Below are 27,140 nucleotides of genomic sequence, written 5' to 3'. Positions count from 1 at the left end.
TGTGTCTCCCTCTCTCTCTGCCCCTCCCCCATTCATGCTCTGTCTCTCTCTGTCCCAAAAATAAATAAACGTTGGAAAAAAAAAAAAATTAAAAAAAAAAAAAAAAAGAATTGGATGCTTAATGATTGAGTCACCCAGGCTCCTTGACTTGGCTTTTAGGTGGGGACATGAGCAAGATGGGGTATCCAGGGCACTACACTCCCCCCGCTGGCAGGCTGAGGACTGAAGCGGAGCCTCAGGTGGGTCCTCCTGTTTCTGACAGTCCCCAGCACAGCTCCTTCCCCCCCCAAAGGCTCTATGGCCGCCATGAGAGGGGGTGGCTGGGAGAGACCTCAGGGGCTGCTCAGGTGGACAGGATACCAGACAACTTGGATGCCAGCGTCACGTGGCGGATCTCTATCTTCCTCACAACCACCGCCCTGGAGGAGCTGCCACAGCTGAAGAAATTGGAGCCCCCGCCAGACTAGAAGATGCTCAGGCCATAGTTGAGATCAGGGCTCACGAGGACCCTGTAGGCTGAGCTCAGCCCACCTGAGTAGCCACTGGTGGTCTTAGTATAGATACTCATGTTCTCATCCCAGACTCCAGCTAGCTTTTCTCGCCCTCCAGGGGCTTGCAGTAGGTGGACATCTCCAATGTCCAGGGCCAGCTTGATGTTCATGAGCTCCTTGTACTCGCATAGCTACCATGCTGTGTCCTACTCGGCTCACTGCAGGGTGCCTCCAGCCGTGCCAGCTTGGCATTGGTGAACTTCACAGACAGCTCCCCCCTGCGCTGCTCTGCATCAGCGACAGCGTGCTCTTTGATCTCCTGGTACTGCTTTTTGAAGTCCTCCACCAGCCCCTGCCTGCTGCCAAGCTTTAACCCCAGCTTTCGCTTCTCCTGGTCCAATATGTCCAGCTGCTGCTGAAGGTTGCTGATGTAGCTCTAGAACACGTCCCCGTGGCTCCGAGTTGTGTTCCGCTGCCGGAGGCTCCGTTCGGTCTCCGGAATGTTGTTCTTCTGCCCCAGGTGCCAGCCCTGTCGATGGAGGCAAACTTGTTGCTGAGCGTCTTGATCTGCTCCTTCTCCTGGGTGCACACGGCCTTGATACTGGGGTCTGCCTCCAGCTTAAGGGGACTCTGCAGGCTCTGGTTCACTGATGCAACCGTGATCCTGCCCACTTCCCTGGCCCCACTGTAGCCGCTGACCACACTCATGCTGGCGCCCAGGCCACCCTGGAAGCTGCTGCCTCTGCCCACCCGGGACAAAGCTGGTCATCTGAAAGGGGAGTCTTGGATGAGAAGGCAAAAGGCCCTATCTTTGCCTCTAGCCCGTCCCCATTCTCAGTGATGTTTTGAAGAGGGCTGGGCCAGTCTTATCTCCTGCAAAATCTGCCTCTACAGAAATATCTTCTAATTCTCTTGAACTGATCTCTCCTGCAGGACTGCCAAACTTGGCAAGAAAGAGCCAATTCTTACCCGTATTTTGATAGTTTTTTCCCAGGTGGTCTCACTCATAAGCTCTATCTGCATGTGATCTGTATTCTTAAGATATTATAGTCCACAGCTAATCCGAGAGTCCAGTTTATCACGTCATCTACCATGACAAGAAGGATCACCAACTTTCCAGCCCACTGTATCCGTTTTCTTGCTGATCGCCAACTGACCACTGAATTAATATTTGCTATTTTAAGTTTTGTTAAGGTAGCTCATGCCTAGGTACGAACCTCTGTTGTTGTAGAGTGTATTAACTGTTCACAATGTAAAGAATAAAGTGATGGCGACTTTGAAACAATAAAAGTGTATTTGTGCCAATTCAAGCATACGCAATCCGGGGTTATGATATGCTAACCTTGCCTTTTCTTGCTCTATGTAGTCCCTTGGGCTTGCTCTGGTCTGCGTGGTTGCATGTGGCTCACGCTGCCGCTTCCGTGTTCCAGGCCTGAGGATTGCATACTTCACTTCTGCTTATAATCAGCTGGCAGAACTTAGGCACCTTCCTGCATTCCTACCTGTAAGGAGAATGCAAAATACAGTGTTTAGTCTCAGTGCCAGTTTGTCTGGATGAAACACAAAGACAATCTCATAATGGCAAACAAAAGGGGAGAATGGATAGTGAGGCCTATTGGTGGCATATACCACATCCTTTTCCTCATGACTTTTTCCCGTTTTTTTTCCTTTGAAAAGTAAGATTTTTTTTTTTTTTGCATTTCAAGCCTTAAAAATTTCTCCCATAGTATTTTTATTTAGAGAAATTTAAGTTAGTATGTTTTTTCTATAGTTCTTAGTTTTTTCTCTCCAATGCAAATAGCCCTTTCATCGTATATAATAATAATCCTTGTTTAAAAAAATTAGCCAACAGGGGCGCCTAGGTGGCTCAGTCGATTAAGCGGCCGACTTCAGCTCAGGTCATGATCTCACGCTCCGTGAGTTCGAGCCCTGTGTCGGGCTCTGTGCTGACAGCTCAGAGCCTGGAGCCTGTTTCAGATTCTGTGTATCCCTCTCTCTCTGACCCTCCCCCCCGTTCATGCTCTGTCTCTCTGTGTCTCAAAAATAAATAAACGTTAAAAAAAAAATCAGCCAACAAAAGAGAAAGGAAATATCCAAAATCTCTGCCCATTGAGGAAAAATACCATCAATGTTTTGATGATTATTGTTTCATGTACCTTTTTTAGAAGCATACACATACACTCCTTTCCCCAAAGATTTTAGCAAAAGATGATCATATAATAATTTTGTTTTTATTTTATAAACTTTAAAAAAAACGCCATTTTCTTTTTGTTCATTATCTCTTCTCCCGCCACCTGAATAGCCCTAGGTATCAATGTTACCAACCTCGTATGTATCTTGGCTTACTTCAATTTGTGGTCATATGATTATATTCACATACGTGTTTACATATATTCACACATGTTTAGAGTTATATATGTATTTAAATATTTTGGTATTGTTTGGTTTAGAAAGGTAGCATAATATATATATTTCTCTGTCTCTTGCCTTTCTCATTTAACAGCATGTTGTAGAAATCGTTTTTTGTTTGTGTGTATTTTATTTTATTTTATTTTATTTTATTTTATTTATTTTTTCCAGAACTTAAGAATGTATTTACTTCCTCTACTTTATGGTGAATCTAACATTTCCTTTTCTTAAGTCCATTTATTTTTATTTTTGAAAGAGGGAGAGAGCGAGAGAGAGACAGAGGGGCAGAGAGAGAGGGAGAAAGAGAATCCCAAGCAGGCTCTGTACTGTCAGCACAATGCCTGATGTGGGGTTCTGACTCATGACTGTGGGATCATGACCCGAGCTGAAATCAAGAGTCAGACGCTTAATTGACTGAGCCACCCAGGCACCCCAGAAGCTAACATTCATTTTAGGAACTAATTATGAAATGTTTCAATAGCTACAAAATAAAAATGTCTTTTATTAATACTGTAGGGGCCAAGGGCAGGCAGTCCCAAAGTGTGTTGTGGGAATCTTTTTAATCATTGACTATAGATTCATAAAATTCCTTGTAATTGCTGTATGTTATTTCATGGAATGTTTTTAACCACAACTTATTAAAACTTTTACCCATTAATAGACATTCACTCCCCCCACCCCCATTTTTTGTCCCTGCCCTAAAAAAACTGCATTAATTATCCGTATATACTAGTATTTTATTTCTGTGGTACAGATTACCAGTAACAGAGATGTTGATTTGAAAAGTGTATGTGATTTGGGGCGCCTGCGTGGCTCATCCAGTTAAGCGTCCGACTTCGGCTCGGGTCGCGATCTCACGGTCCGTGAGTTGGAGCCCCGCATCGGGCTCTGTGCTGACAGCTCAGAGCCTGGAGCCTGTTTCTGATTCGGTGCCTCCCTCTCTCTCTCTGTACCTCCCTGGCTCGCACTCTCTCCCAATAATCAATAAACTTTTAAAAAAAATTAAAGAAAAGAAAAGTGTATGTGATTTATATTTTAGCAGATATTGCCAGACTGTTTTTCCAAAAGGCTGTAACAATCCATACTTCCTCCAGCATACTCTCCTATATCTCCCTCATCGATAGGTGTATTGCTGTTTTAAATCTTACCAATATCATATGGGTTACGTATTGCTACCTTAAAATTTCATTTTATAATAGCGAGATTCTGTGCATATATATATTTAATTATTGTGTATATTGTATACGTATATTTAATTAAAAAAGAGACACAAATTTATTTAGAAACACAAAGTGCAAGGGGTGTCTGGATGACTCAGTCAGTTGAGTGTCTGACTTTGGCTCAGGTCATGATCTCACAGTTCGTGGGTTCAAGCCCTGCATCAGGCTCTGTACTGAGAGCTCAGAGACTGGAGCCTGCTTCTGATTGTGTCTCCCTCTCTCTCTGCCCCTCCCTCTCATGCTCTGTCTCTCTCTGTCTCTCAAAATCAATAAATATTGAAAAAATTAAAAAAAAAGAAATTCAAAGTGCATGATTGCTGTAGCTGTATGTAGTGACATACATATTATGAATGTCAAAATCAAATACATGTATTTGATTGTAGCAGATAATTTTCCCCTAGCGGTATTGTGTTTCTCTTAAATCTTTGGGAGTCTGTAGGCTGCTATATAAATGGTCTGAGTGCTAGGTGAATTTTTTTAATGTAAAGATATACAAAATTGTAGCTCCTTGTTTGTGATAGAGACAGAAACTGTGAAATAAATTTGGTTGTGCTCGTGGTATTTTAAACAAGCAAAAAAAAAAAGTTCAACGGTCTATAAAGAAACTGCATTTATAAGTTTTATTATTAAATCCACCACTGCTTTGCTGACTAATAAAATGGAAAATGTGTGCTTTTATAGGTTTATAAAAAGGCAAGCTATAGTTTCATGAAAAATATCTTGCACCGATTGAATACAGGTGGCTACTTGTTTAGACTTGGAAGATGTAAAGGCTTAGTATAGATGTCTGAAAAAGGTAATATGGCACAATAAAAAAAAATCTTCCTTTCTTTGCTCATCAATCCTTTGGGTATTCCATGTCAAATAAACGCTACAACAATTTATAGTAAAAGTACACAGTGGAAGTGCCAACGTTAACACTCCTTAGGACTGGATACCTGCCAGACTTTTCACACCAATATTTAATGTGAACTAAAATGTCTTTTCCATTGGAAGTGTGAGAAGGAGCTTACTTTCCTATATTTGGCAACACGCTTATGTGAAGTATAAAGTCAAATGCCCGTGATGTTCTCTTTATTTCAACCATGATAAATTGTGTTCATTTGTTTAAGTGCATGTGGCAGCTTTAGTGTTCCAACTATAAATTTTGGTTAACTTCTATTGACGTGCTGTATTAAACTTAAGAAAAACAAATTACACTTCACCCGTTTTAATTGACCAAATGTGTCAAAAACACAGTAAGTATAACCCAAAAGGTCAGAGCCTTAGTCTACACTGTAATGGGTGTCATGGCAGGGATCCAACTTTTCTTGTACATTTCATTTTTCATGAAGTTTTAGGACAAGGCATACGTTTAACATTCACTTCCACTTCTCATTTGTACTTCAAAGTTTCTCATAGGCTGTATGACTACCAGGAACACTTTTCTCTTGTGCTATTTAAAGTTCTCTTTGCATTGACGTGTGTGCCCAGAGAATACTGATGTTCTCCTGTAAACAAGGCCTTGAGAATGGACTTTGGCATCCTGAGGGACGCAATGCTGATTTATAGCATACCCATAGATCACTGTAACACTCCCTGGAAAAGACCTGGTTTACATATCTAGTCCCTGTTTCCATGACGGAACAAGGAACCATGTGGTTAGGCCAGATTAAACTTGGCATATTGGATTCCCTTGGGATCTGATGAAAGTTACCAGTTTTAATTCTTTCGCTCTCTGTCCAATCGTTTATCTAAATCTTTATACCTTTGATAATGTATTAGCTTGGTGCCTGATGATTAAATGATAGTAATTAAACTCTCTCTCACCTGCTGTTGTGTCCTCTCTCTCTCGCTCTCTCTCTAGTTACCCTGTGGGGTGGTATCTTTTCATCTCCTGTTTCAAAATTAGCTTCTTTTCAAGGGTTCAAACATTGGTTTCCAGTGTGAATTTATGTCTGGAGAAACTCAAAATGGAGCAGGTGTTTGCAAAGTGTTATGTTTCATATTGGAGGAAAAAAGCGATTCTAAATCTTCAAGTTTCTTCCATTTCTATTACAACTTGTAAGAATCTCATTCTAAGGAACATGCTTTACCCCCGAGAAACCTTAAGTTTTATGTTGGTAGTAATGGGAGACTGTTTGTTCTGCTCTGATCAATTTAGGGGTGGAAAAGATAACAGTCATCCTTGTCCAAGAAGCCAGAGACTGACGGATGGAGCCTAATCAGGGGTTTTAATTCTCCTTAAAAAAAAAAAAAAAGGAAGAGACTGTTCCTTCCCTCCACCCCAGGGAATCACTATTATCATGAAGATTACCTGAGACTGAGTCAGGTTCTAAATTACAGTTGGCAAATTTTCTGTGAAGGGCCAGAGAAGAAAACTTGTGCTTTTAAGCCCGTGAGGTCTCTGTCACAACTACTCAACCCTGGCATGGACAGCATAGCCATTGATATTGCATAACTGAATGACTGTGGCTGTGTTCCAATACATGTTTATGGACATTGCTATTTGCATATCATAGAAAATATCTTGCGGGTCATGAAAGTGTCTTCTTCTTACCTTTTCCCAACCATTTAAGAATATAAACAACGCTTGCTTTGGAGCTGTATGAAAACAGTTGGCAGGTTGTATTTGGCATGAGGGTCTTAGAATACCAACCCTTGTTCTAACCTAATATTAGTTTCTAAAAGGCCCAAGAAATTTAGAGTAAGGAAGTTTTCTTTTAAATTAATGCTCCAGTCTTCTTTTACCTGCAACATTTTCTTTCATACAAAGATAGTTTACTTCTCTTCCCTCATTTTTTTGATCGGATGATAAATATATTGGTATTTTGGAGTCCAATCTAATGGGAATTAGGGGTAGCAAACGCTGTTGATGCCTTGTTCTATCTGCTCAGTACCCATCATTTACCTGCCCAGCTATTCTGCTTTGTGCAGCAAGTATGTGCGATTCTGTGTAAGATCTTCTCTGGCTACTGGAGTGTATTTGGCCTGTGGGTAGGACGTGCAGGGAGTGCTGAGGCATTCAGACCCCTTGGGGGTAGCTCTTGGGCAATGTGTGATAGAACTGGAGGGCAAATATCCCTAGCTTGGGCTCTGAGGCATATTGCTCATTGTCTCCTTGGATTCTTCAGTGGGACTGAAACTCTAGTCACTAATAACTGTAGCCTGCTTGAAAACATACCCTTGATTGGCCTCCTTCCTTTCTCTATTTTCAATTCCCCACTTCTTTCCTGGTACTTTTCAGGATTACTTCCCAAAGAAAGTAATTGCTTTCTTGATTGCTAGATTCTGAAGAGATTGCACATACTTAAATTCAAAACCAACCTTTTGTAATGAAGGCCACTGGCCTAGGTTGTACATTTTAAGTCCTTGCTTTCTTCTTTTGTATTTAGGCAGAGCCTGTCATCTTCTTTGTGTATGGCAAGGATTTTCCCTTCTCCTCTTTTGTCTTCAAAGGGAAGATACCACGACTGTTGGCCATCTGCGTGACTGCTGCATCCCAAGAAGAGGTATGCTATCTCTACCCTGGTCATACTGATTGTCATGCCCTGTACAATATGACACACGACACAAGAAAATAGGTCAGAGGGGACATTGTGCATCCTCCACTTCCTCTTCATACCCATCCTGTAAATATATCAAACAAAGGCGATCTCTATTGACAGCTCACTTTCTCTTCTTCATTGTGAAGAGCAGAACTGGGATGAATTGGAACAATATGGTCTCTTCGGAATCCAAATCTTGGATAAATTTCACTCTGCATCTAATTGACCATAGATTTCCTTACTGCCCCCTGCATTCTGACCTATTCTGCGCATTTTTCCCCCAAAGTGCCTGTGTGTTATGGTGCTAGGACTATTATTCCCAGGTATTCCTACTATTATTCCTGGTTATTCCAAAAAACAAATTTTAACTTTTATTCAAATTCTTAAAAGTAGTAATTTCCCTCTTGATAACATTCTGTCTCTATATCTTTCTTTCATTAGCAGTAAGCATGGATATGCTTCACTAACTTTCCTCCTAGTAGCTCCTGTTTTTGAGAGGTACAGCCATTTCACTACTTGCAGTGTAAGTGAAGAAGGAGTAGGAAGGACCACAAGACTTTTCAGGGTAAAGTTTTCATAAGGAAAGAGACGCAAAGTGGATACATGCAAAGGAGAGATACTAGGAGCAAAGGGTGGTGGTGGTAAAAACACCTGAATGTTAAATACAGAGTTGATAATATGGGAAGGCTATTTCAGACAGGCTGAAATAGAAGCAAATTTACACATTAATCAAAAGTTTATACATATATATGCAGTTTATTTATTTTGAGAGAGAGAGAGAGAGAGAGCACGAGTGGGGAAGGGGCAGAGAGAGGAGAGAGAGAATCCCAAGCAAGCTCTGCTCCATCAGCACAGAGCCCCATGTGGGACTCAAACTTATGAACCATGAGATCATGACCTGAGCCCAAACCAAGAGTCAGATGCTCAACAGACTGAACCACCCAGGCCACCCAAAAGTTTATATTTTAATAGAAGACTACTATTATTTCAATGTCAGATTTTTAAAAATGCATGTTTCAATAATTATTGTCAGATTAACTTCCGATCCCTGTTACTATAAAACCAATGTCTACTTGGACCAAAAATATCTTAGGTAGTTTGGCATGAGGGATGGTGTTAAAGGCTAAGATGAGAATAAGGAAGACCAGAGGTAGACCAGGAATTACACCTTTATAGGCCATATTTACACATTTCAAAACGAAATAGATGCATTCATATAGTAAGCTATGCTGAGTTAAGATACCCAGTTTGGTTCAGAAGTTCATTAAAATAGTTGAGGAAAGAACAAGACAGTTAAAAATAGTCCCCGGTTTATGAAGAGCAATGTTATTAGATGAAATCTTCTCATTTAACATTGTTACAAATATGAATTTGCGTGGATCAACAACTTTTCTTAATTTATCCTGCATATAACCCTAGAGCTGGGTGCTGATGGTGCCACAGATGCAACCTCTGGCTTAAGCAGCCTGTAATCTAATGACTTGATGAGTGGGACCAAAAATGGTACAGGAAAACTCACCAGGTGCCTTATGTTCTTTGACCTATTTTGGTCTACCACACTGTAATGTGGAAAACCTATGGTGTGGTTTTAACTTTGCTTGGTTGCAGATTTATCTTGACTTCATCCTTCCATCCATCCATCCATCCATCCATCCACTCACCCATCTATCCATCCATCTATCCATCCATCCGTCTGTACATCCATCTACTCACTCAGTCCATACTTTTTGATCATATACAATATGCCAGGTACTGTAGAAGTGTTTCAGATGTCTTCATGGAGCTTACTATCTTGTCTTTAAAACAAATCAGCACTGAGATTTAGAAATACATTAGTAATCCTTGGGATCCAGGATTTGTTAAAAGTAAATTATGACATTATTGAGTTTCAAAACAATCCACATATGGAGGTTAAATTATGGCAGATTATAGTCTTTGAGGACTGCTTACTAAAAATGTATCACTGCAGTCACATGAAGACAGGAGATAATTTGAAGACAGGACATCTATATTGTGTTTAAAGATTTAGTTGTTGAGTGTTGCTCTTAATATTCTATATATTATCCATTTATCAAAATTCAGCCCCACCAGTTGTCCAGCTTCCTTCTGGTCATTTTAATAATCTCTCAGATAAAATTTTTTACTTTACAGATGGACGTCCACCACCCCAAGATCACTGCCTTCTCACTTCATCCTTCCTTGGGATTTTCAGCTACACTTCATACATCATCACCTTTTAGCCTGCGCTGGCTACCCCATCTCACACTTCGTCACTTCTTGCATTCTTTGTGAGTTCTTTGCTCTGTTACAGAATCTGTCTCCATTGTCCACTAATTTATTATTTATAAACCAAATATAAATTAGTCACACTTTATTGGTATCTAGATCAGTTCTTTAAGACTATTACACATTATAAAAAAGAAATAATTTCTAGGATAAACTGGGGTCAAGAAAGTATTATATGATACTGTATATTATATTCCTTTTATATTGACTCTAGAAACTTGAGCAGGCAACTTATCAGTAGGCAGCTTTGTTACATTAAACTGAAAGTAATAAAGATATTTGCCACTGCTGTGTTGAGGTGTTAGCATTATAAGTCGGACATGTTGCTTTTGGTGATGTTCACTTGAGCAGATTTTTACTTTGAATACATTTTACAGTAGTGAGTGTCATTCTGGGGGTCATTTTCTCAACTTAAACTATTAAGTAATTTCCTTCATTTTATTGACCAATCCAGGATGAGTGTTTGTGAGCTACTGTGGATCATCTGAAAGAAAATCTTTATAAAAAAATAAAAGTACTGTTGTTATATGGTTTCCTATTGATTTAAGTAGACTTTCCTGAGTGAATTACTCCTTCAAGTTTTCTTCTTTTTTTTTTTTTTTTGTTGTTTATTTATCTTTGAGAGAGAGAGAAAGAGAAAGAGAGAGAACAAGCTGGGAGGGGCAGAGAGAGAGGGATACACAGAATCCGAAGTGGGTTCCAGGCTCTGAGCTGTCAGCACAGAGCCTGACATGGGGCTTGAACTCACAAACCGTGAGATCATGACCTGAGCTGAAGTCAGACGCTCAACTGACTGAGCCACCCAGGCTCCCTCTTCCAGTTTTCTAATGCAAAGTTGCCAACAATATATTTCATTATATAATGGAATTGGTCATAGGAAATGTAATATTTTTATTCATAGTTATTACATTTTATCCATTTAGATTCTCATGTATTCTATATGTAATTTCCAGCTCTTTGCTAATATAATGATCTCAAATTACCCAAGTAGATTTTTCCATCACTGTATGTGTCTTAGTCTGTTCTGGCTGCTGTAGCAAAATACTGTAGACAGTGTAGCTTACAAACAACAGAAATTCATCTCTCAAAGTTCTGGAGGCTGGAAACTTCAAGGTCAAGTTGCCAGCATGGTTGTATTCTGGGGAGGGCTCTATTCCTGGTTCATAGCTGGCAGTTTTATCCCTGTGTTCCTCACACGGTAGAAAGGCTAGGGAGTTCTCTGGAGCCTCTTCTAGAGGGGCATTAGACCCATTCACGAGGGTTTCACCATCATGAGTTGGTCATTTCCCAAAGGCCCTACCTTCTAATAACGTTATCTTTGGGGGTTAGGATTTCAACATAGGAATTTGGGGGAAACACAAACATTCAGACCATAGCACCATATCCACTGGAATCAAAGGTTGTACATTCAGAAGTTCATCATCCATCCCCACAAGGGGATGGAACTTTTAGCTTGCCATTGAGTTTTAATGTGGGTTAGTAGAGTCTAGGGGAGGCCAGCCAACAATTTCAAGATATAATGTGAATGGATCGTGATTTCTGATGGCATCATCTTAATAATTCTAGAAGTGGCATTTATAGCTGTATGGTGTATCTCATTGATGTTACTAGCTTGTCATTCAGTTAGCCCTGGAGAATCTTGGATTTATACTATTGAAGTGGAAAAAACATGCCTATGTAAGGCATTTTAATTATTATATAGGAAAATATTTACTATTTAGAACAATTTTTTTTAGGTTAAAAATCAAACTGCTGCGAATTTAGCATTAATTACCTTTACCAAGTCCTCTTTGGGCACCTCATTATTGCGTGGGTACTAAATTGTGACATTAATCACATCTGTTACGGCTAAGCAGGCAGGTGTGTGTGGCCAATTTTTAATTTTGTTTTTATTTTACTCTTTGGTCTGTAGAATTTACGGTTTTGTTTATTCAGAGGATGATGAGAAAACCCTGCCTTTGGAGTACTCCATAAAAATTTACAGAGACAATGCTTTTTTTCTTTAGTCAAAATAATGCACTGCATTTAATTTAATGACTGCTCAAAGTCGTAATTGGTTTGCACTTTGAAGCACTTTGGAATTTGTTGGTGGTTTTTAACTTAGGGTATGAGGGTCAAAATACAAATGGATTGATAAATCTGACTTTAGAATCTGAACTCTTAAAATCAATTTTAGTAATCCAAGAAAACAAATGTTGACGTTTGTAGAATAAGAGGCTATGACATTATATAATCAAGTATATACAGAAACATTTTTAGATTCATCTGGTGTGACTCAGAACTGTGTGAATTTTTTCAAATTCAGACGGGCAGTGTGGCATTGATATTTTTAAGTAATCAACTGAGGGAGCATGCTAGAAGAATTCTCTGTAATCTCTGCATGCAGACACAAGACTAACTTTATGATTGGATTCAGATGGAAAAGATCAGATGACTTAACTGATGAATTTTAGGGGCTCACAGCCAGTCTACAAAGACCCAGTTGCGACCAAGAGGAGTCCAAAATATTACCTGTATTATTTTTTGAGCAAATATTTCTTGAGTTCCTTGAATATGTTAGGCCCAGGTGATGGAGATATAAACGTAAATAAGACACTGTCCCTCCTCAAGGGCTATATGGAAACAATAAAAGCAGTAGTAGTAAAAATAATAAGTTACATTTACTGGGCACCTAAAGTGCCTACTTAAATGCAGTTATCTCTAACACAACAACTCTGCAAAGTATCATTTGCTCCAGCTTGTGAGCAAAGAAACAGCCCCAAAGTGGTTAATTAACTTGTCTGAGTCACCAGAGAGCAAATAGAGAATTTGGATTTGAACCTTGCTCTGATCCTAAGGTCTAAGGTCACCATTTTGAAAATACATGGGTCAGATCATGTAGATCATTTAGGACATTCCAAGTAGTTGAGATTTTATTCTGAAGGCTACTGAAAGCTACTGATTTTAAACAGCATATGGCATGCCAGGATTTGGGTTCTAGAGACAAACTTCTGACAATAGTACGGAGTATGGAATGGAGGGGTCTGAGACTAGAGGCAAAAAGCCACTGCAAGAGCTGAGGTTGGAGAGAATGAAGTCCTTACTTAGAACAGAGCAGTGGGACTGAAAAGGAAGCGAATGGATTTAAGACATGTTCAAGAGGAGGTGGGTGCAAGAAAAAAAATCAAGGACTACATCCAAATTAGAAGATGGTACCATTTGGTGTTATTTTGTGAATAGGAAATACAGAGAGAGATGGAGATGAGATTAGTTTAAAAAACTATTGAAAAATTGTACAAACTCACTATAAAACTTAAAGAGGTACAAGAAGACATAAAGTGAAAGTTAAATGTCACCCCAAGTCCTTGGACTCAGAAATATTCATTATTAATTTTTGGAACATTTATTTCTGGACATATTTCTATGGGAAAAAATATATAGAAAAAGATAAGTTACAAGATTCACTCGACTTTAGACACATGATTTTTTACCGTAAGGGATATTAATTCCTAAAAGCTCCCTCTAAAGTTAAGACAAAAATATGACAATACAGTTGAACAACATGGGTCTGAACTGTGCGAGTCTATTTTTACACGGACTTTTTTTGGATACAATATGTCACTGTAAATGTATTTTCTTTTCCTTATGGTTTTTAAAATAACACTTTCTTTTTTTCTGGTTTACTTCATTGTAAAAACACAGTATATAATACATACACAATATATGTGTATTGGTGAGGCTCCTGGTCAACAGTAGGCTATTTGTAGTTAAGTTTTGGGGGAGTCAAAAATTATATGTGGATTTTTTTTATTGCATGGGAGTTGCGCCCCTAACCTCTGTATTGTTTGAGGGCCAACTGCATATATGTCAAGAGCGATTCTGGTTTTATAATTACATGTTACATCTCTAAACAGTGTCCTGTGGATTCAAGTTCAAAACGTTTTTTAGGGGCGCCTGGGTGGCGCAGTCGGTTAAGCGTCCGACTTCAGCCAGGTCACGATCTCGCGGTCCGTGAGTTCGAGCCCCGCGTCAGGCTCTGGGCTGATGGCTCAGAGCCTGGAGCCTGTTTCCGATTCTGTGTCTCCCTCTCTCTCTGCCCCTCCCCCGTTCATGCTCTGTCTCTCTCTATCCCAAAAATAAATAAACGTTGAAAAAAAAAATTAAAAAAAAAAACGTTTTTTAAAGTTTATTTATTTTTGAGAGAGATAGAAAGGGGGGGAATGAGTGGGGGAGGGGCAGAGCTCTGTGCTGACAGCACAGAGCCTGATGTAGGGCTCTAACTCATGAACTGCGAGACCATGACCTGAGCTGAAGTCAGATGCTCAATGGACTGAGTCACCCAGGAGCCCCCAAGTTCAATTTTTAATGTGCTGAATTTAAGGTGTTCACATACCTTACAGACATCCATACAGAATTGTTCTTTATTCAGATGCATTTGTGGTCTTGGATTCACAGTGAGATCAGGTCTAGACATGTTGAGTCAGGAGATGTTATTGTATAGGTGAACGTTGAAACCCTAAGAGGTAACACTGAGTTAGCATGTAGAATTGATGAGGCCTGAGGATAAAGCCTTTGAGGGTACTCTAACATTTAAGGAGTGGAGAAATAAGAGATGAGTCTCCAAACGTATCTATTTAGGTAGAAGAAAAACAAAGAGATATGATGTTATAAAAGCCAGGAGAGAAAAGAGTTTGAAAAAGTTGACCATAGTGTCAAATGTTACAGAACAATCAAGAAAGAGAGTGGCTAAATATCCACTGGCTATAGCAATTTGGGAACAGCATGAACAGCAATTTGGTCTCATCAGAACAGTTTTTGTAGATAGGAGAAAGAAACCAAATTACAGTGAGTGAAGAAGTAAGCAGGAGGCAAAGATCACTCTTAAGTAACTTGGTTGTGAGGGTCAAGGGAAGCTAGAGAGATTGCTTAAGAAAGACACAGGGTTGAGAGAGGGCTTGCTTTCTCACGAGGAGAGGCTTGACTATATCATATGCAGAGGGTAAAACCCCCAAAGTACAGGGGAAAACAGAGCTGATAGGCAGAGCAGGGACCTGAATGGGTGAAAGATGTGGATTGTAGGACTAGCTTCGGGCAGGAAGTGAGATATCTCATTCTCTGTGATAGAAGGGGTGTATATATATATATATATATATATATATATATATATATACATATATATATATATATATATATATATATATATATATACATATGTAGATATATAGGAAAACAGGGCTATAAGAGAGTTCTTTTTAAATGATTTGTGTTTTCTATGTTAAGAAAAGGACAATATAAGGGGTGCCTTGGTGCCTCAGTCTGACTCCTGATTTCTTCTCAGGTCATGATCTCACAGTTGGTGAGTTTGAGCCCACACTGACAGTGCAGAGCCTTCTTGGGATTCTCTCTCTCTCTCCCTCTCTCTCTCTCTCTCTCCCTCTGCCCCTCCCCTGCTCATGTTCTCTTTCTCTCTCTCAAAATAAATAAATAAAACTCAAAAAAAAAGAGAAGAGGACAAGATAATCTGCTGCAAATGAGAATGACAAGGTTTGAAAAAGGAGTTTGAAAAATAATAAATGTAATTAGTGAAGTTGTTTGTGGGTCATGGGAAAACGGGCCAGCTAGGGGCATGTAAAGGACTGCTGACTGGCCCCAAAGGCTCCATCAGGGCTGTAAACTACTTTTCTTCCTGGCGCCAGATTTAGTGGAACAGACCAGTGGTTAGAATGATCCACGGGGTTTCGGTCCTTATGCACTGGAAGGGAGATCGACGAGGTCAAAGCCAATGGATGCTAACAACAGAATATCTGAAGGGATGGACCCCAAAGGCCTAGACCAGAAAGAGGAGAGAAAGGGAAGAAGATAAGGCAGGTTCTCTGAGTTGACGGTAGGTATCAATGAAAGTAAGAGAGTGCAGAATATGTGAAGAGAAAAAGTTGTGACTGGGATGTGATGTTTTAGATTTAAGAGGTGGAAGGTTTTCAGTGGGAATGGGAAATTTCCAGTAACTCAAAGCAATTGCATATTTTCTCATGAAAGGAACACAGAACCTGGGAATTCCATTGTTGTGGACTTGAGAATGCAAACACACTAGCTGTGGAAGGCATACACCCAGAACAAGTCTGTAGGGTGAAAGAATGACCTCTTTCTTTCCAGCTCCCCATTCTACAGAGAACAGTCCTCCGAGGGTTAGAGAGATTGAGTTCCACGTGGGGTGATGGAGACAAAAGGGAGCTATCGCTCCACATCTACTGCAGCTGCTGTTAAAATATGCTCAGTTTTATTTTCAAACCGAATCGATTATGTGAAATGGTTGTGTTAGTATCTTGTCCATCATTGTCATGCTGTTACAGAGCTTAGCACGTTAGATGGTAAGAACTGTAGTCTCTCTCCCATTAGACTGTGATTTCATCTGTGGCAGGGACTGCATCTTATTTATTTTTATATTCCCAGCACTTAACAGTGTCTGGCACATCAAAGGGGTTCAGCTATGTTTATTTCCTCACGTAGACAGAGATAATCAGGAAGAATTCACCAACTAAGCATGCTTGGAGCAACTATCTTTTTTATCACTGTTTTCTATATTTGACTTACCCCCCAAAAGGACCAATATGACATACAGTAGGTGTGGAATAAATATTTGTAATCAGTTGGTTATAAAACAGCATCCTTTCTGGATTGCAGAATTTTGGGCATTGCTTTGTTGTTATTTATGTAACTCTTCCCTGTGGAGGTATATTTATACAGATTCATTTACTTTCCTCAGTAATAATTTATTCCCTGAAAATACACCTTTGCAATTGCCTCTGCACCTGGTTGAGGTGATGGAATGACATGAATGATTCTGATGATGATAAAATGATTTTAATAGTGATGGAATATCTCTGTACATTGTGTAGCTGCTATTAGAGATCTACGATGTTTACTGAGAACTCTTCTGAAAATGTCATACTTCTTGATTCAAAGGCTATGTCTACCTAACAAAAGTGGAAGGTTGAACTCTTAGCTAATTTTTGCCTTTTTTTTTTTTCTTCTTGACTGGCTCTCTATCAGTCAAAATCATGGGCTGATTACTCAAACAGCTCAAGTGTGGTTTGGGCAAATCAAAAAGTACAGGGATCATTTGACTGACATAGAATGGAAAAAAAATTGCCATTTAAAAAAAGTGAAAAAGTCATTTTAATTACAGGGCTATTCATATACGGGAAACTGGAATGCCTAGTTCTTCTCAGGCACACAAGCAAATGTCAGAGCTTGTTAGAATGTTTGGCTGGAACCTGTGCCCCAGTCTTCAAGATTTTCTGTCCCATTTTCACTCTCAATTTTAGGCGACATTGCTTTTCTTGTCTTTGACCAAAGGGTGGTCTTACTTATTTTTGTTATCTACTGAGAGCTCATTATCTATCTATCTCTATTCTGTCATCTATCTATCATCATCTCGGTCTCTCTCCCTCTCTATCATCTATCATCTCTCTGTCTATATCTCCCAGAGAAGTTTGAGCTATCTGGTCTCTAGATGTCTCTTACAAATAGTCATTCAACTCCACTTAACACATAAAGGGGACATGAGGATGTAAGCATTAACTGATTAAGTTGTGAACCCAAGTGAAAGTACTTCTATATTCAATGACCGTCACAAATAGCCACATCCTCATCTATATTTTGACCACAGATTAAAAAACCCTAGTGGGATCAGAGGCCAGATATATTATTATCCTACAGCAACTTCAAGATTTCTGGCTCAGGCTTAGTGATGAGACAATGACAAGTGTGACAAACCAATACGAATTGTTTGGGTCACAACATAATTACTGGTTTTGTTCCTGAGGGACAAAATTTGAGGGGCACCTGGGTGGCTCAGTCAGTTAAGCGTCTGATTTTGGCTCAGGTCATGATCTCACAGCTTCTGAGTTCAAGCCCTGCGTCAGGCTCTGGGCTGACAGCTCAGAGCCTGGAGCCTGCTTCGGATTCTGTGTCTTCCTCTCTCTCTCTGCCCCTCCCCTGCTCATGCTCTGTCTAGAAAGAATAAATGTTAAAAAAATTAAAAAAAGGAAAATTTTATCAAATGTAGTTTAGATTAAACTTACAAGCAGTATACAGAAAGAATAGTCTCATGGAAAAGAAATACAAAGCTAGAGCACTTCAGTGGGCTGTTTTCACCATTGACAGAAGGATCAACATTTACTTGGTGGGATATATTTTCATAAAATGACAGAAAATTAAAAAAAAAACCACGTGTAATTAGTGTTCTCAACTTCTGAAGCAACTGAGTGCTTCCTTTTTAAAGTTAGAGGTTTTTCAAGAAAGATTCAAGTAAGTATGCAATCCCAACCAGATGTTACGGTAATCCTTCTGAAAGACTAGTCAGGAACAATTTTTTCACTCCAGATTGCTTGTCTTGTTGACAAGATTTTTCAAATTCTTCTCGGATTCTAAGGAACCCAAATGGGCATGCATGGGGGGCATAACACCTGTTATTTCCTACAATTGAGTGAGACAATTTGCTCTTACTTTTTCAGATTTGGTTCAAACATGTTTCTCCAGGGGCGCCTGGGTGGCGCAGTCGGTTAAGCGTCAGGCTTCAACCAGGTCACGATCTCGCGGTCCGTGAGTTCGAGCCCCGCGTTGGGCTCTGGGCTGATGGCTCAGAGCCAGGAGCCTGTTTCTGATTCTGTGTCTCCCTCTCTCTCTGCCCCTCCCCCGTTCATGCTCTGTCTCTCTCTGTCCCAAAAAAATAAATAAACGTTAAAAAAAAATTAAACAAAACAAAACACGTTTCTCCAATATGTCAGGAAAGCTGGACTCACCTTATGGCTCTTGTTTCACCTCTGAGTGTAGTATTTTTGGGTCCGTTTCCCCCAGGTTTGTTCCTGGATTCCTTTTTGGGTGGAAACTGAACTCAGAATTCCCTTTTGATATTGCCAACCACACGCTTCTAATAATCTACTTCTTCTCTAATCCCTTTTCTTTTTCTTACACCCAAGACATCTACTGATGGGGTTCGTGAAACTGGTTTTCTGTGCTCTCTTCTTCTCTTATAATGTATTTTTGGTGCCGTTTTCAAAGACCTCTTTTGAAAACATAATCTTTTTTTGTTACTTTTCTTTCTTTATTTATTTTTAAAAAAAAATTTTTTTTTTTCAACGTTTATTTATTTTTGGGACAGAGAGAGACAGAGCACGAACGGGGGAGGGGCAGAGAGAGAGAGGGAGACACAGAATCGGAAACAGGCTCCAGGCTCTGAGCCATCAGCCCAGAGCCTGACGCGGGGCTCGAACTCACGGACCGCAAGATCGTGACCTGGCTGAAGTCGGACGCTTAACCGACTGCGCCACCCAGGCGCCCCTGTTACTTTTCTTTAATTGCAACTCCAGCTTGTGTTAATGGGTATAGGCCCCTTAGCCACAAACCAAACACAGTGTCTAGATACAGAGTTCCTAAAGAAAGCAGGTGAAAAGGCTTGTCATCTCTTGTCTACCTGGGTGTTAGGTGGTGAAGTAGAGAATGATGGAGAAAACTAGTTGTTCAAATTTGTTGGAGCAGGAAGTTCATTAAGTCACGGCATTTCATCCTCATCCTCATCGTACAGTTAGGAGGATCCTTATTTTTCTTCTACCACGGATGAAGAAACTGAGATGCAAGAGGCTGAACAACCTTCTTTGAATCATATAGTTAGAAACTAGCAGAGCAGGGATTTAATCTCAAGTCTGTGTCATTTTGAGGACTTTGTTAACTATCATACCACATCAACTCAACCAGCTATTCAGAAACATTTGCAATAGATCATAAAGAGCTTTGTTAGGGTAACTGAAAACTCAGCTGATATGAATGTTGGGTCCATAGTCTTGCCCTGCACTGGACTGTACAATCATGTTCAGAATGCCTCCGCTGTGTCTGGAGAGAAAAGTATTACCTTCCAGGGAGGGTTAAACTCTGGGAGACTGATTCGTATTAAAAAGACCCACAAGAGGTTGATTTAGAAAGTAGAGGTCCAAAGTATTTGTGTAAAGAGAAATGCATGTCTGTGGGATTACAAATATTGATCACTTGGAGTGAGTTTTCCCTTTAGCTAGGTAGATTCACTTAGGAGATCCGTAATATATTAGAAACTTTCTATAATCAGGAACAACCCCCCCCCCACCTCCCCGCAAATATTCCTAGTGGGTTTCCTTTAAATTATTATAGTTGAGTATTGTGGGCTGAATTGTATCTTTGCCAAATTTACATGTTGAAGTTCTAACCCTCAATGCCTCAGAATACGAGTGTATTTGGAGATTGAACCTTTAAAGAGGTAAATAAGGTAAAATGAGGTCATAAAGGTTCAGTCTTAATCCGATATGACAGGTGTCCTTTTAAGAAAAGATTAGGACACATACCTGTGATCACACAGAGGAAGACCAAGTGAATACACAATGAGAAGGTGGCCATGGGTCAATCAAAGAAAGAGGTCTCATAGGGAAGCAAACATGTGCCCACCTTGTTGTTGGACTTCCAGGGCTGTGGGAAAATAAAATTCTGTTGTTTAAGCCACTCGGTCTGCAGTATGTTTTTGTTATGACAGCCCCAGCAATAATTAATTTTTTTGTAAATAAATAATTAATGCAATAATTAATTTTTTTGTAGAATTCTTTCCATTTCACTAAATAATGTTGTTCATTAAAAGTCAGAGTTTACTCTCTCTAAACAGTCCCGAAGATATACTGAATGATTTTTAATCTGTTTCCTAGACTCTGCACTTACCTGTGTTTTCTGTTTTCTTCACTAATAAATTATATTCTTTTTAAATTGCCTTGGTTAGATTTGGTAAACACTCCAAGACAGCACTGAACAATTAAAATAAAATGTGAACCAGTAAAGTTCACATTATTAAAGTTTATAATAGGCACATTAAAAAATAAAAAGAAACATGTGAGATTAATTTCCATAATGTATGAATAGAGATTAGTGTATGTTATGTCTCATATATGTTAATATTACATGTGATACATCCAAAATAGAATCATGTCTTTCTTTTTTGTTTTTTTTTAAGGTTTTGAGTAATCTCTACACCAAATGTGGGGCTTGAACTCATAACTCTGAGATCAACAGTTGCACACTCCACAGACTGAGCTAGCCAGGCGCCCCCCAAAATAGAATTATTTCAACATGTAGTCAATATGAAATTATTAGTGAGAAATACTACATTTTTTCCCCCATACTAAGTCTTCAAAATCTAATGTTTACTTTACTCTTAGAGTAGATTTCATTTTGGACCAAACATATATACATATACATATACATATATATATATATATATATATACATATACATATACATACATATATATACACACACATATATACATATATATACATATATATACACATATATGTATATTTTTAAAAAAGTTTTATTATTTATTTTGAGAGAGAGAGAGTACGTGGGGGAAGATCAGAGAAAGAGGGAGAGAGGGAATCCCAAACACGTCTTGTGCTGTCAGTGCAGAGCTGATGTGGGGCTCGAACTCATGAACTGTAAGATCATGACCTGAGCTGAAACCAAGAGTGCAATGCTTAACTGACTGAGCCACCCAGGCATCCTTGAACCAATCACATTTCAAATGCTCAGTAGTCAATGTGGCCAGTGGGTGGGACAGCTCTAGATCTATGGTTGAATCTTTTTCTATCAGCAATGTATTTGCACATCTTTTTAAAGTGATGCTTCTGTAGATGTCTGAGGTCACCTGTTGTGTGTTGGTGACTTGAAGTTTCAGTGTCAGAATGTGATATGCTCTTACATGAGAGCATAAACTTTATCTGAGTTTACTGCCATTTTACATAACAAATTCTTGAGTGGCCAAGTGTGATTGGAGGAAGTCATTGCTAGAGTTCCAATCAGATAATATTTTCCTGCTCAGGCTTTCTGGAAACACTCAGTTTTTCCCAATAGTCATGAAATGACCTGCTACATGCCAGGTAGGCACGAAAGAGGGAAAATATGTGTAAGGTCATTTATTTTTGAATTGAGTTATCTTAAATATTGAAAATCTCTAAATGGATTAACGGGGAGAATGCTTCCATTTATTGGTCTTTTACTATGTACTGACGCATGTGATCTTACTTACCTTTTAATAATCTTGTAAGCTTCAAACACATGAGAAAACTGAACGTTAGTGAATTTGAGTAAATTTCCCAAGACCGTGCTGTTCACAATCGGTGGTGTTTCTCACTCATATTTGTTTCCTTTTAAAGGACTTGTGGTATGGTTAAATCTTATTCCAGGGCATGCTCTGTATTTGAAAAATTTCAAAGCAACATGGGGTGTGTATGAATTTTGCAGAAACTGTTAAATCTAGCTTTTAATGGCCATGGGTTTTGTAGTAGATTAAGCTCGAGTTCAAGGTTCCAGCCCTTCCACTTACTAGGCTTTTTGTTTTTGTTTACCTTATTTAAACTCCAGAAGCTTGTTTCCTCATTTAGAAAACGGCCATCATAATAGTTTCTATCTCTTAGGGTTGTGTAAGGACTGAGTGAGCTAATTCAGGGAAAGTACATTGTGTGAGGCATATATTAATGACTCCCCATCTATTAGCTGCTTGTTCTTTTTTATCATAAGCAGTGACAAGCCTGGTATATATTAACTCTTTCAATTTACAAGAATTTTCTTGACCACTCAATATAGCAGCATACATTTTTTATACTTTATTTTATTTATTTTAAAAAAAAAATTTTTTTTTCAACGTTTATTTATTTTTGGGACAGAGAGAGACAGAGCATGAACGGGCGAGGGGCAGAGAGAGAGGGAGACACAGAATCGGAAACAGGCTCCAGGCTCTGAGCCATCAGCCCAGAGCCCGACGCGGGGCTCGAACTCACGGACCGCGAGATCGTGACCTGGCTGAAGTCGGACGCTTAACCGACTGCGCCACCCAGGCGCCCCTTTTATACTTTAAATGTGATTAAGCAGAGAAGCCTGAAGTACTTTTCTATAATTAACTGCTCAACTGTGTTAGAGAATGAAAACAGCTTTCAGAAGTAGATCTGACATTCACCAACAGCCGGGAGAGGACAGAGCTGATGTCTTTTCTACCTACGAACGAACAGTTTTGTCCTTCAGAGGTGGTGACCTTGGTTTCTTTCTGAAAGATACCTGAACTCTAGCCAATGGTGCTTTAGGATTTGATGTACCACCTGACCCATCTCAAAGGACAAAGAAGAATAAAGTTTTTCAAAGGTCACATCTCAGCCATTTACAATTTTTTGTTATGTTTCTGTCATGGCTGAAGATTGTAGTCAGACAATTGCAACAAAAACAACCAAAGTCAAAATGAACCAATGAACACAACAGAAATGGAGAAAGAAGGAAAAAAAAGAGCTTCTGTCTAGGGTTCAAATGCTTCCACTCGTAAGTCTTAACCTTTTTGATAATTATATTATGTGCAGCGGCAAAGAAACAAAAGGGGATAAAGGTCTTAAGAGTTATATTGATAAACTATGTGTGGTGCTCAAAAATGGCATGGAATATCTTGTTTAAGCTGTAAAAATATATTAGCATGTCATGTTATCTTCATAAATTCTTCTCACACATAGGGTGGGTGGAGTTCCTAAATCCCAAGGCACATTACCAATTCAGTTGGTCACTGCCATTCATCAATTGTTTTGTCACATATTTGCAGCCCCTCAGTTGGGACTGAGGTATTATGATTCTAGAGGGTTTGATAATAGGTGAATTATTAGCTGTTGGGGACGGATTTGTTTCTGAGCCTTTCTGTGGCAGTCTCTTATATAGGAAGGCAATCATTCTCACGGAATTTGCTCCCTCAGACATAAAGAGATTTTGAATATGGCTTGTAATTTTTTTCCTAGTAAAATTTCATTAGTGGTTAATTATGATTGGTAGAGCTTACCGGAAGTTCGCCAAGTGTGTTGAGAGTTCAAACATGTCAAATTTTGAACTGCGTCATGATGGGATGGACGGCTCTTGGTATTCTCTGTCACCATGTTTATACACACTGTGTATCAATCTTCTATGCATTATCGCATGTTGAACTTGTGATTTTAACCTTGTTGGAAAACAAAAGGGGCTTTTAGAATTCACTTTTCTCAGTCTGGGCAACGGTACTTTCTGGGTTTGGAGCCTTTGCCTTATACTGTATGATTTGGGGTAAGAAATAATTCAAGGGCTATTTCAACAGCGTCTAACTTTGATAGGATGCAAGAAGTTAAGTTAAATGCTTTTTGTAGATGTTGCAGATTGGGCCAGATGAACCCAAAGTGTGGCTAAGTCTGGTCAGTCTCATCTACAGTTTTCTCAAAGAAGCCAGATCAGATCTAAGGCAGATTAAGCAGAATCCATTTCTCTTCCAAAAGGGCCCGTTTGTAAGAACCAGGAAGAAGATAAAACACAAAGGAATATAATAAACTTCTCAATACATCCTTCTGAAAGTTTCAAGTTTCTATTTTAAAAGGGTGTATCCTCATTAAAGGCAGGCACTTTAGCTCATACAATTGTCATGAGCTCTGAAATCAGCTTGACTATTGCAAAAATTTATTGGTTTCTTAAATTTTTTTTCCCATAAGGGTAGGAGAAAATAACAAACGAAGGAGGCTTTCCCAAAAGTCAATACAAAACACAGCTTTATTGAAATAACTAGGTAATTAGACACATGATTTAAATTATGCTGAATCAAAAGTTGTTGCCTGGCAGGTAATGCTGTCAGGGTTTTGTGCTGTCTTTCCTCTCTGTTTTACCAGAGACTGGATTGATCTGAAAACTGCATCTATAAGTTCCTCACTGGAGAATATAGACAAAGAAATGATCCCCTTGGCAGTAGAAGTCCAGTGGTGGCAGATGCACGTACAGCAAAAATTCTGGCATGCTGGAGTAGGTTTAAAATAGTGCTAAGGAGTTTTTAATGTGTTTTTTTTTTTTTTCTGTGTTGGGATATAAACGTTTTTTGATGAGGGATGTTTCTGTTTCGGCAAAGAATTATGTGGCTCAATGATGCAGAATGGGAGTCAGGGCCTGAAAGATATTTGATTATGCGCTACAGAGGCCTCGTAATTGAAATGAGGTCTGGGTCTTAGACCTTCTCTATCCATCCCACAGTTACGTAAAATATTTCTGATAGGTTATTTTGAGCCCCTTTTGTCAGCTGTATAGCTCTGGTGCCATTGTGGAGAACCCTTGGCCTAGGGCGGACTCAGTCCTAGATTTTCTTTTCTTTTTTTTTTTAATATGAAATTTATTGTCAAATTGGTTTCCATACAATAGATTTTCCTATTTAAAGTGCTTGATAGGGGATACAAAATAAATCTAAGTCATAGATTCTATATTCTAGATGCTTACAGTCTGTTTTAGGGAAGCAACACTCACGTGCAGGAGTAGAGAGAGGAAGAAGACCAATGAGGGCTTTAAGGTGCTATGGAATGCTTGTATTTGGGCAGGCAAGGAACAAGGAGGATGATAACCGTGACCTGTATTGGGGGGGTGGGGCAAGCTACATAGGTGTTGAGGTTGAAATGTGTCTGGCATGAGGAATTAGATGGCTCTTCTCCCCCTGAACTATTTTAACTCAGTCACCTACTCAGCACATGTTTATTGCACATCAATCATGGTCCAGGGTGCCTTGGTGAGGAACACAGTGCTGAAGACAAAGAGCATAGCTGCTGCCTTCATGAAGTTTAAGATCTGGTGGGCAATAGGCATTGAACACGAAAACAAACAAACGTATATAACAAGAAACTGTGCTAGGCAATAGTAAAGAAAAGCAAGATGCTACAAAAGAGATCGTGGTTTGGGGAATACAGGTTGGAAGAAGAGACATTTAAGGTGAGATTCGAAGGATATACTTTTTTTTTTTTTACTTAATTTTTTTTTAACATTTATTTATTTTTGAGAGACAGAGAGAGAGCACGAGCAGGAGATGGGCAGAGAGAGAGGGAGACCCAGAATCCGAAGCAGGCATCAGATCCTGAGCTGTCAGGCTCCAGACAGAACCTGATGTGGGGCTAAGCCCCGCGCGGGGCTCAAACCCACGAACCGTGAGATCAGAACTGGAGCTGAAGTCGGACGCTTAACTGACTGATCCACCCAGGCACCCCTCGAAGGATATAGTTATTAAAATATAAAGACGCTTCTTATATAGGATGTGCTAAAATTAGATAGAATTTCTACCGAGGGGCTCTTTTATGTCATGTGTCTGACAAATGAGGTAAAGAAATATTTAGGACATGCTCGTTCAATTGGCAACTGTATCAGGCAGGGGCTCACCAAGAAACAGATGCTACCTGCAAATTGGAGAACTTGAGGAGGGTTGAATAAATTTATAAAGCAGCGGTGATGGTGTACGGAAAGTATTTTCAGGGCCATTAATAACAGAGCTGTCACAATCCCTAGACCCAAAGGGACAAGCTGGAGGGCATGGAGACCTGAGTACCAGGAGGAGGGGCAGTAATGCTTTGAGATGAACAGCGACCTTGGTTGAGGGACACAGCGGCCCAAGGTGCCCCCGGTGTGAGAATGCAGGTTTGGGGGGCACGATACAACCTGAGATCTCGCTCTCCTTTTCCTTCTGCTCTCCTGGTAATGATCCCCTTTGGCTGGACCCAACTAGACATCATCAGATGACGAATTTCACACAGGCTGGCCTCCCAGTTAGAGATCAACGCCCAGAAGGTAGAACATGGACTTTGGAGAGAGACAGAAGATACCTCATACAGCAAGGCTACATGAAGCTCTTACCGTAGACACAGCTCAGAGGTGTGAAAGAACGCAGGCCTTGTAAAACGACTTACGAAGATCTGCTCTGGTTTGAGTTCATCTGCGGTGGGTGTGGTGTGGTCCATCGGAATCCAAACTATGGCTTCTAGAGACTATGATAATCGCTCTTTCTTCTAAGGTTTTTCCTACTTGGTTTTTAGGCTTCTCTTCTAGTGGCTGTATTTTTTTCTGTAGCCTCTGTCATAATATCCGAATCACACTGGGAAGGCACACCACATGTGATGGCAATGCCACGGGAAGTGCAACGGGCCAGAAACCTCTCACGGCTGAGCACCATGCTACCAGAATTACTCACGCGGGCACCTACAGCACATTCCTACAATGCCACTTCTCCTTGGGACCATTGCTCTGCTCTTTCCTGGGGTTGTTCTGTCATTTTCTTTTTCCTCAGCAAGGCTGGGGATGTGGAAATGAAGAAAGGCAGAAGTTGAAATTTGTTGTAATACTAGCTGACGTCTGAACGCTGGGAT

The 27,140-nt window shown here is 39.8% G+C and overlaps 1 pseudogene; it reads right to left on the bottom strand.

The window, feature by feature from the left end:
* Positions 1–657: 657 nt before the first annotated feature.
* LOC112858889 (keratin, type II cytoskeletal 8-like) lies at positions 658–26,735 on the bottom strand (annotated as a pseudogene).
* Between the last annotated feature and the right edge of the window lie 405 nt (positions 26,736–27,140).

Source organism: Puma concolor, chromosome B1 (assembly GCF_028749965.1).
Source record: "Puma concolor isolate L17-30 chromosome B1, mPumCon1.1.hap2, whole genome shotgun sequence".
In the NCBI taxonomy this organism is placed as follows: Eukaryota; Metazoa; Chordata; class Mammalia; order Carnivora; family Felidae; genus Puma; species Puma concolor.
Note: the sequence above shows the minus strand (reverse complement) of the source record. Positions and strands in the feature narration are given on the sequence as shown.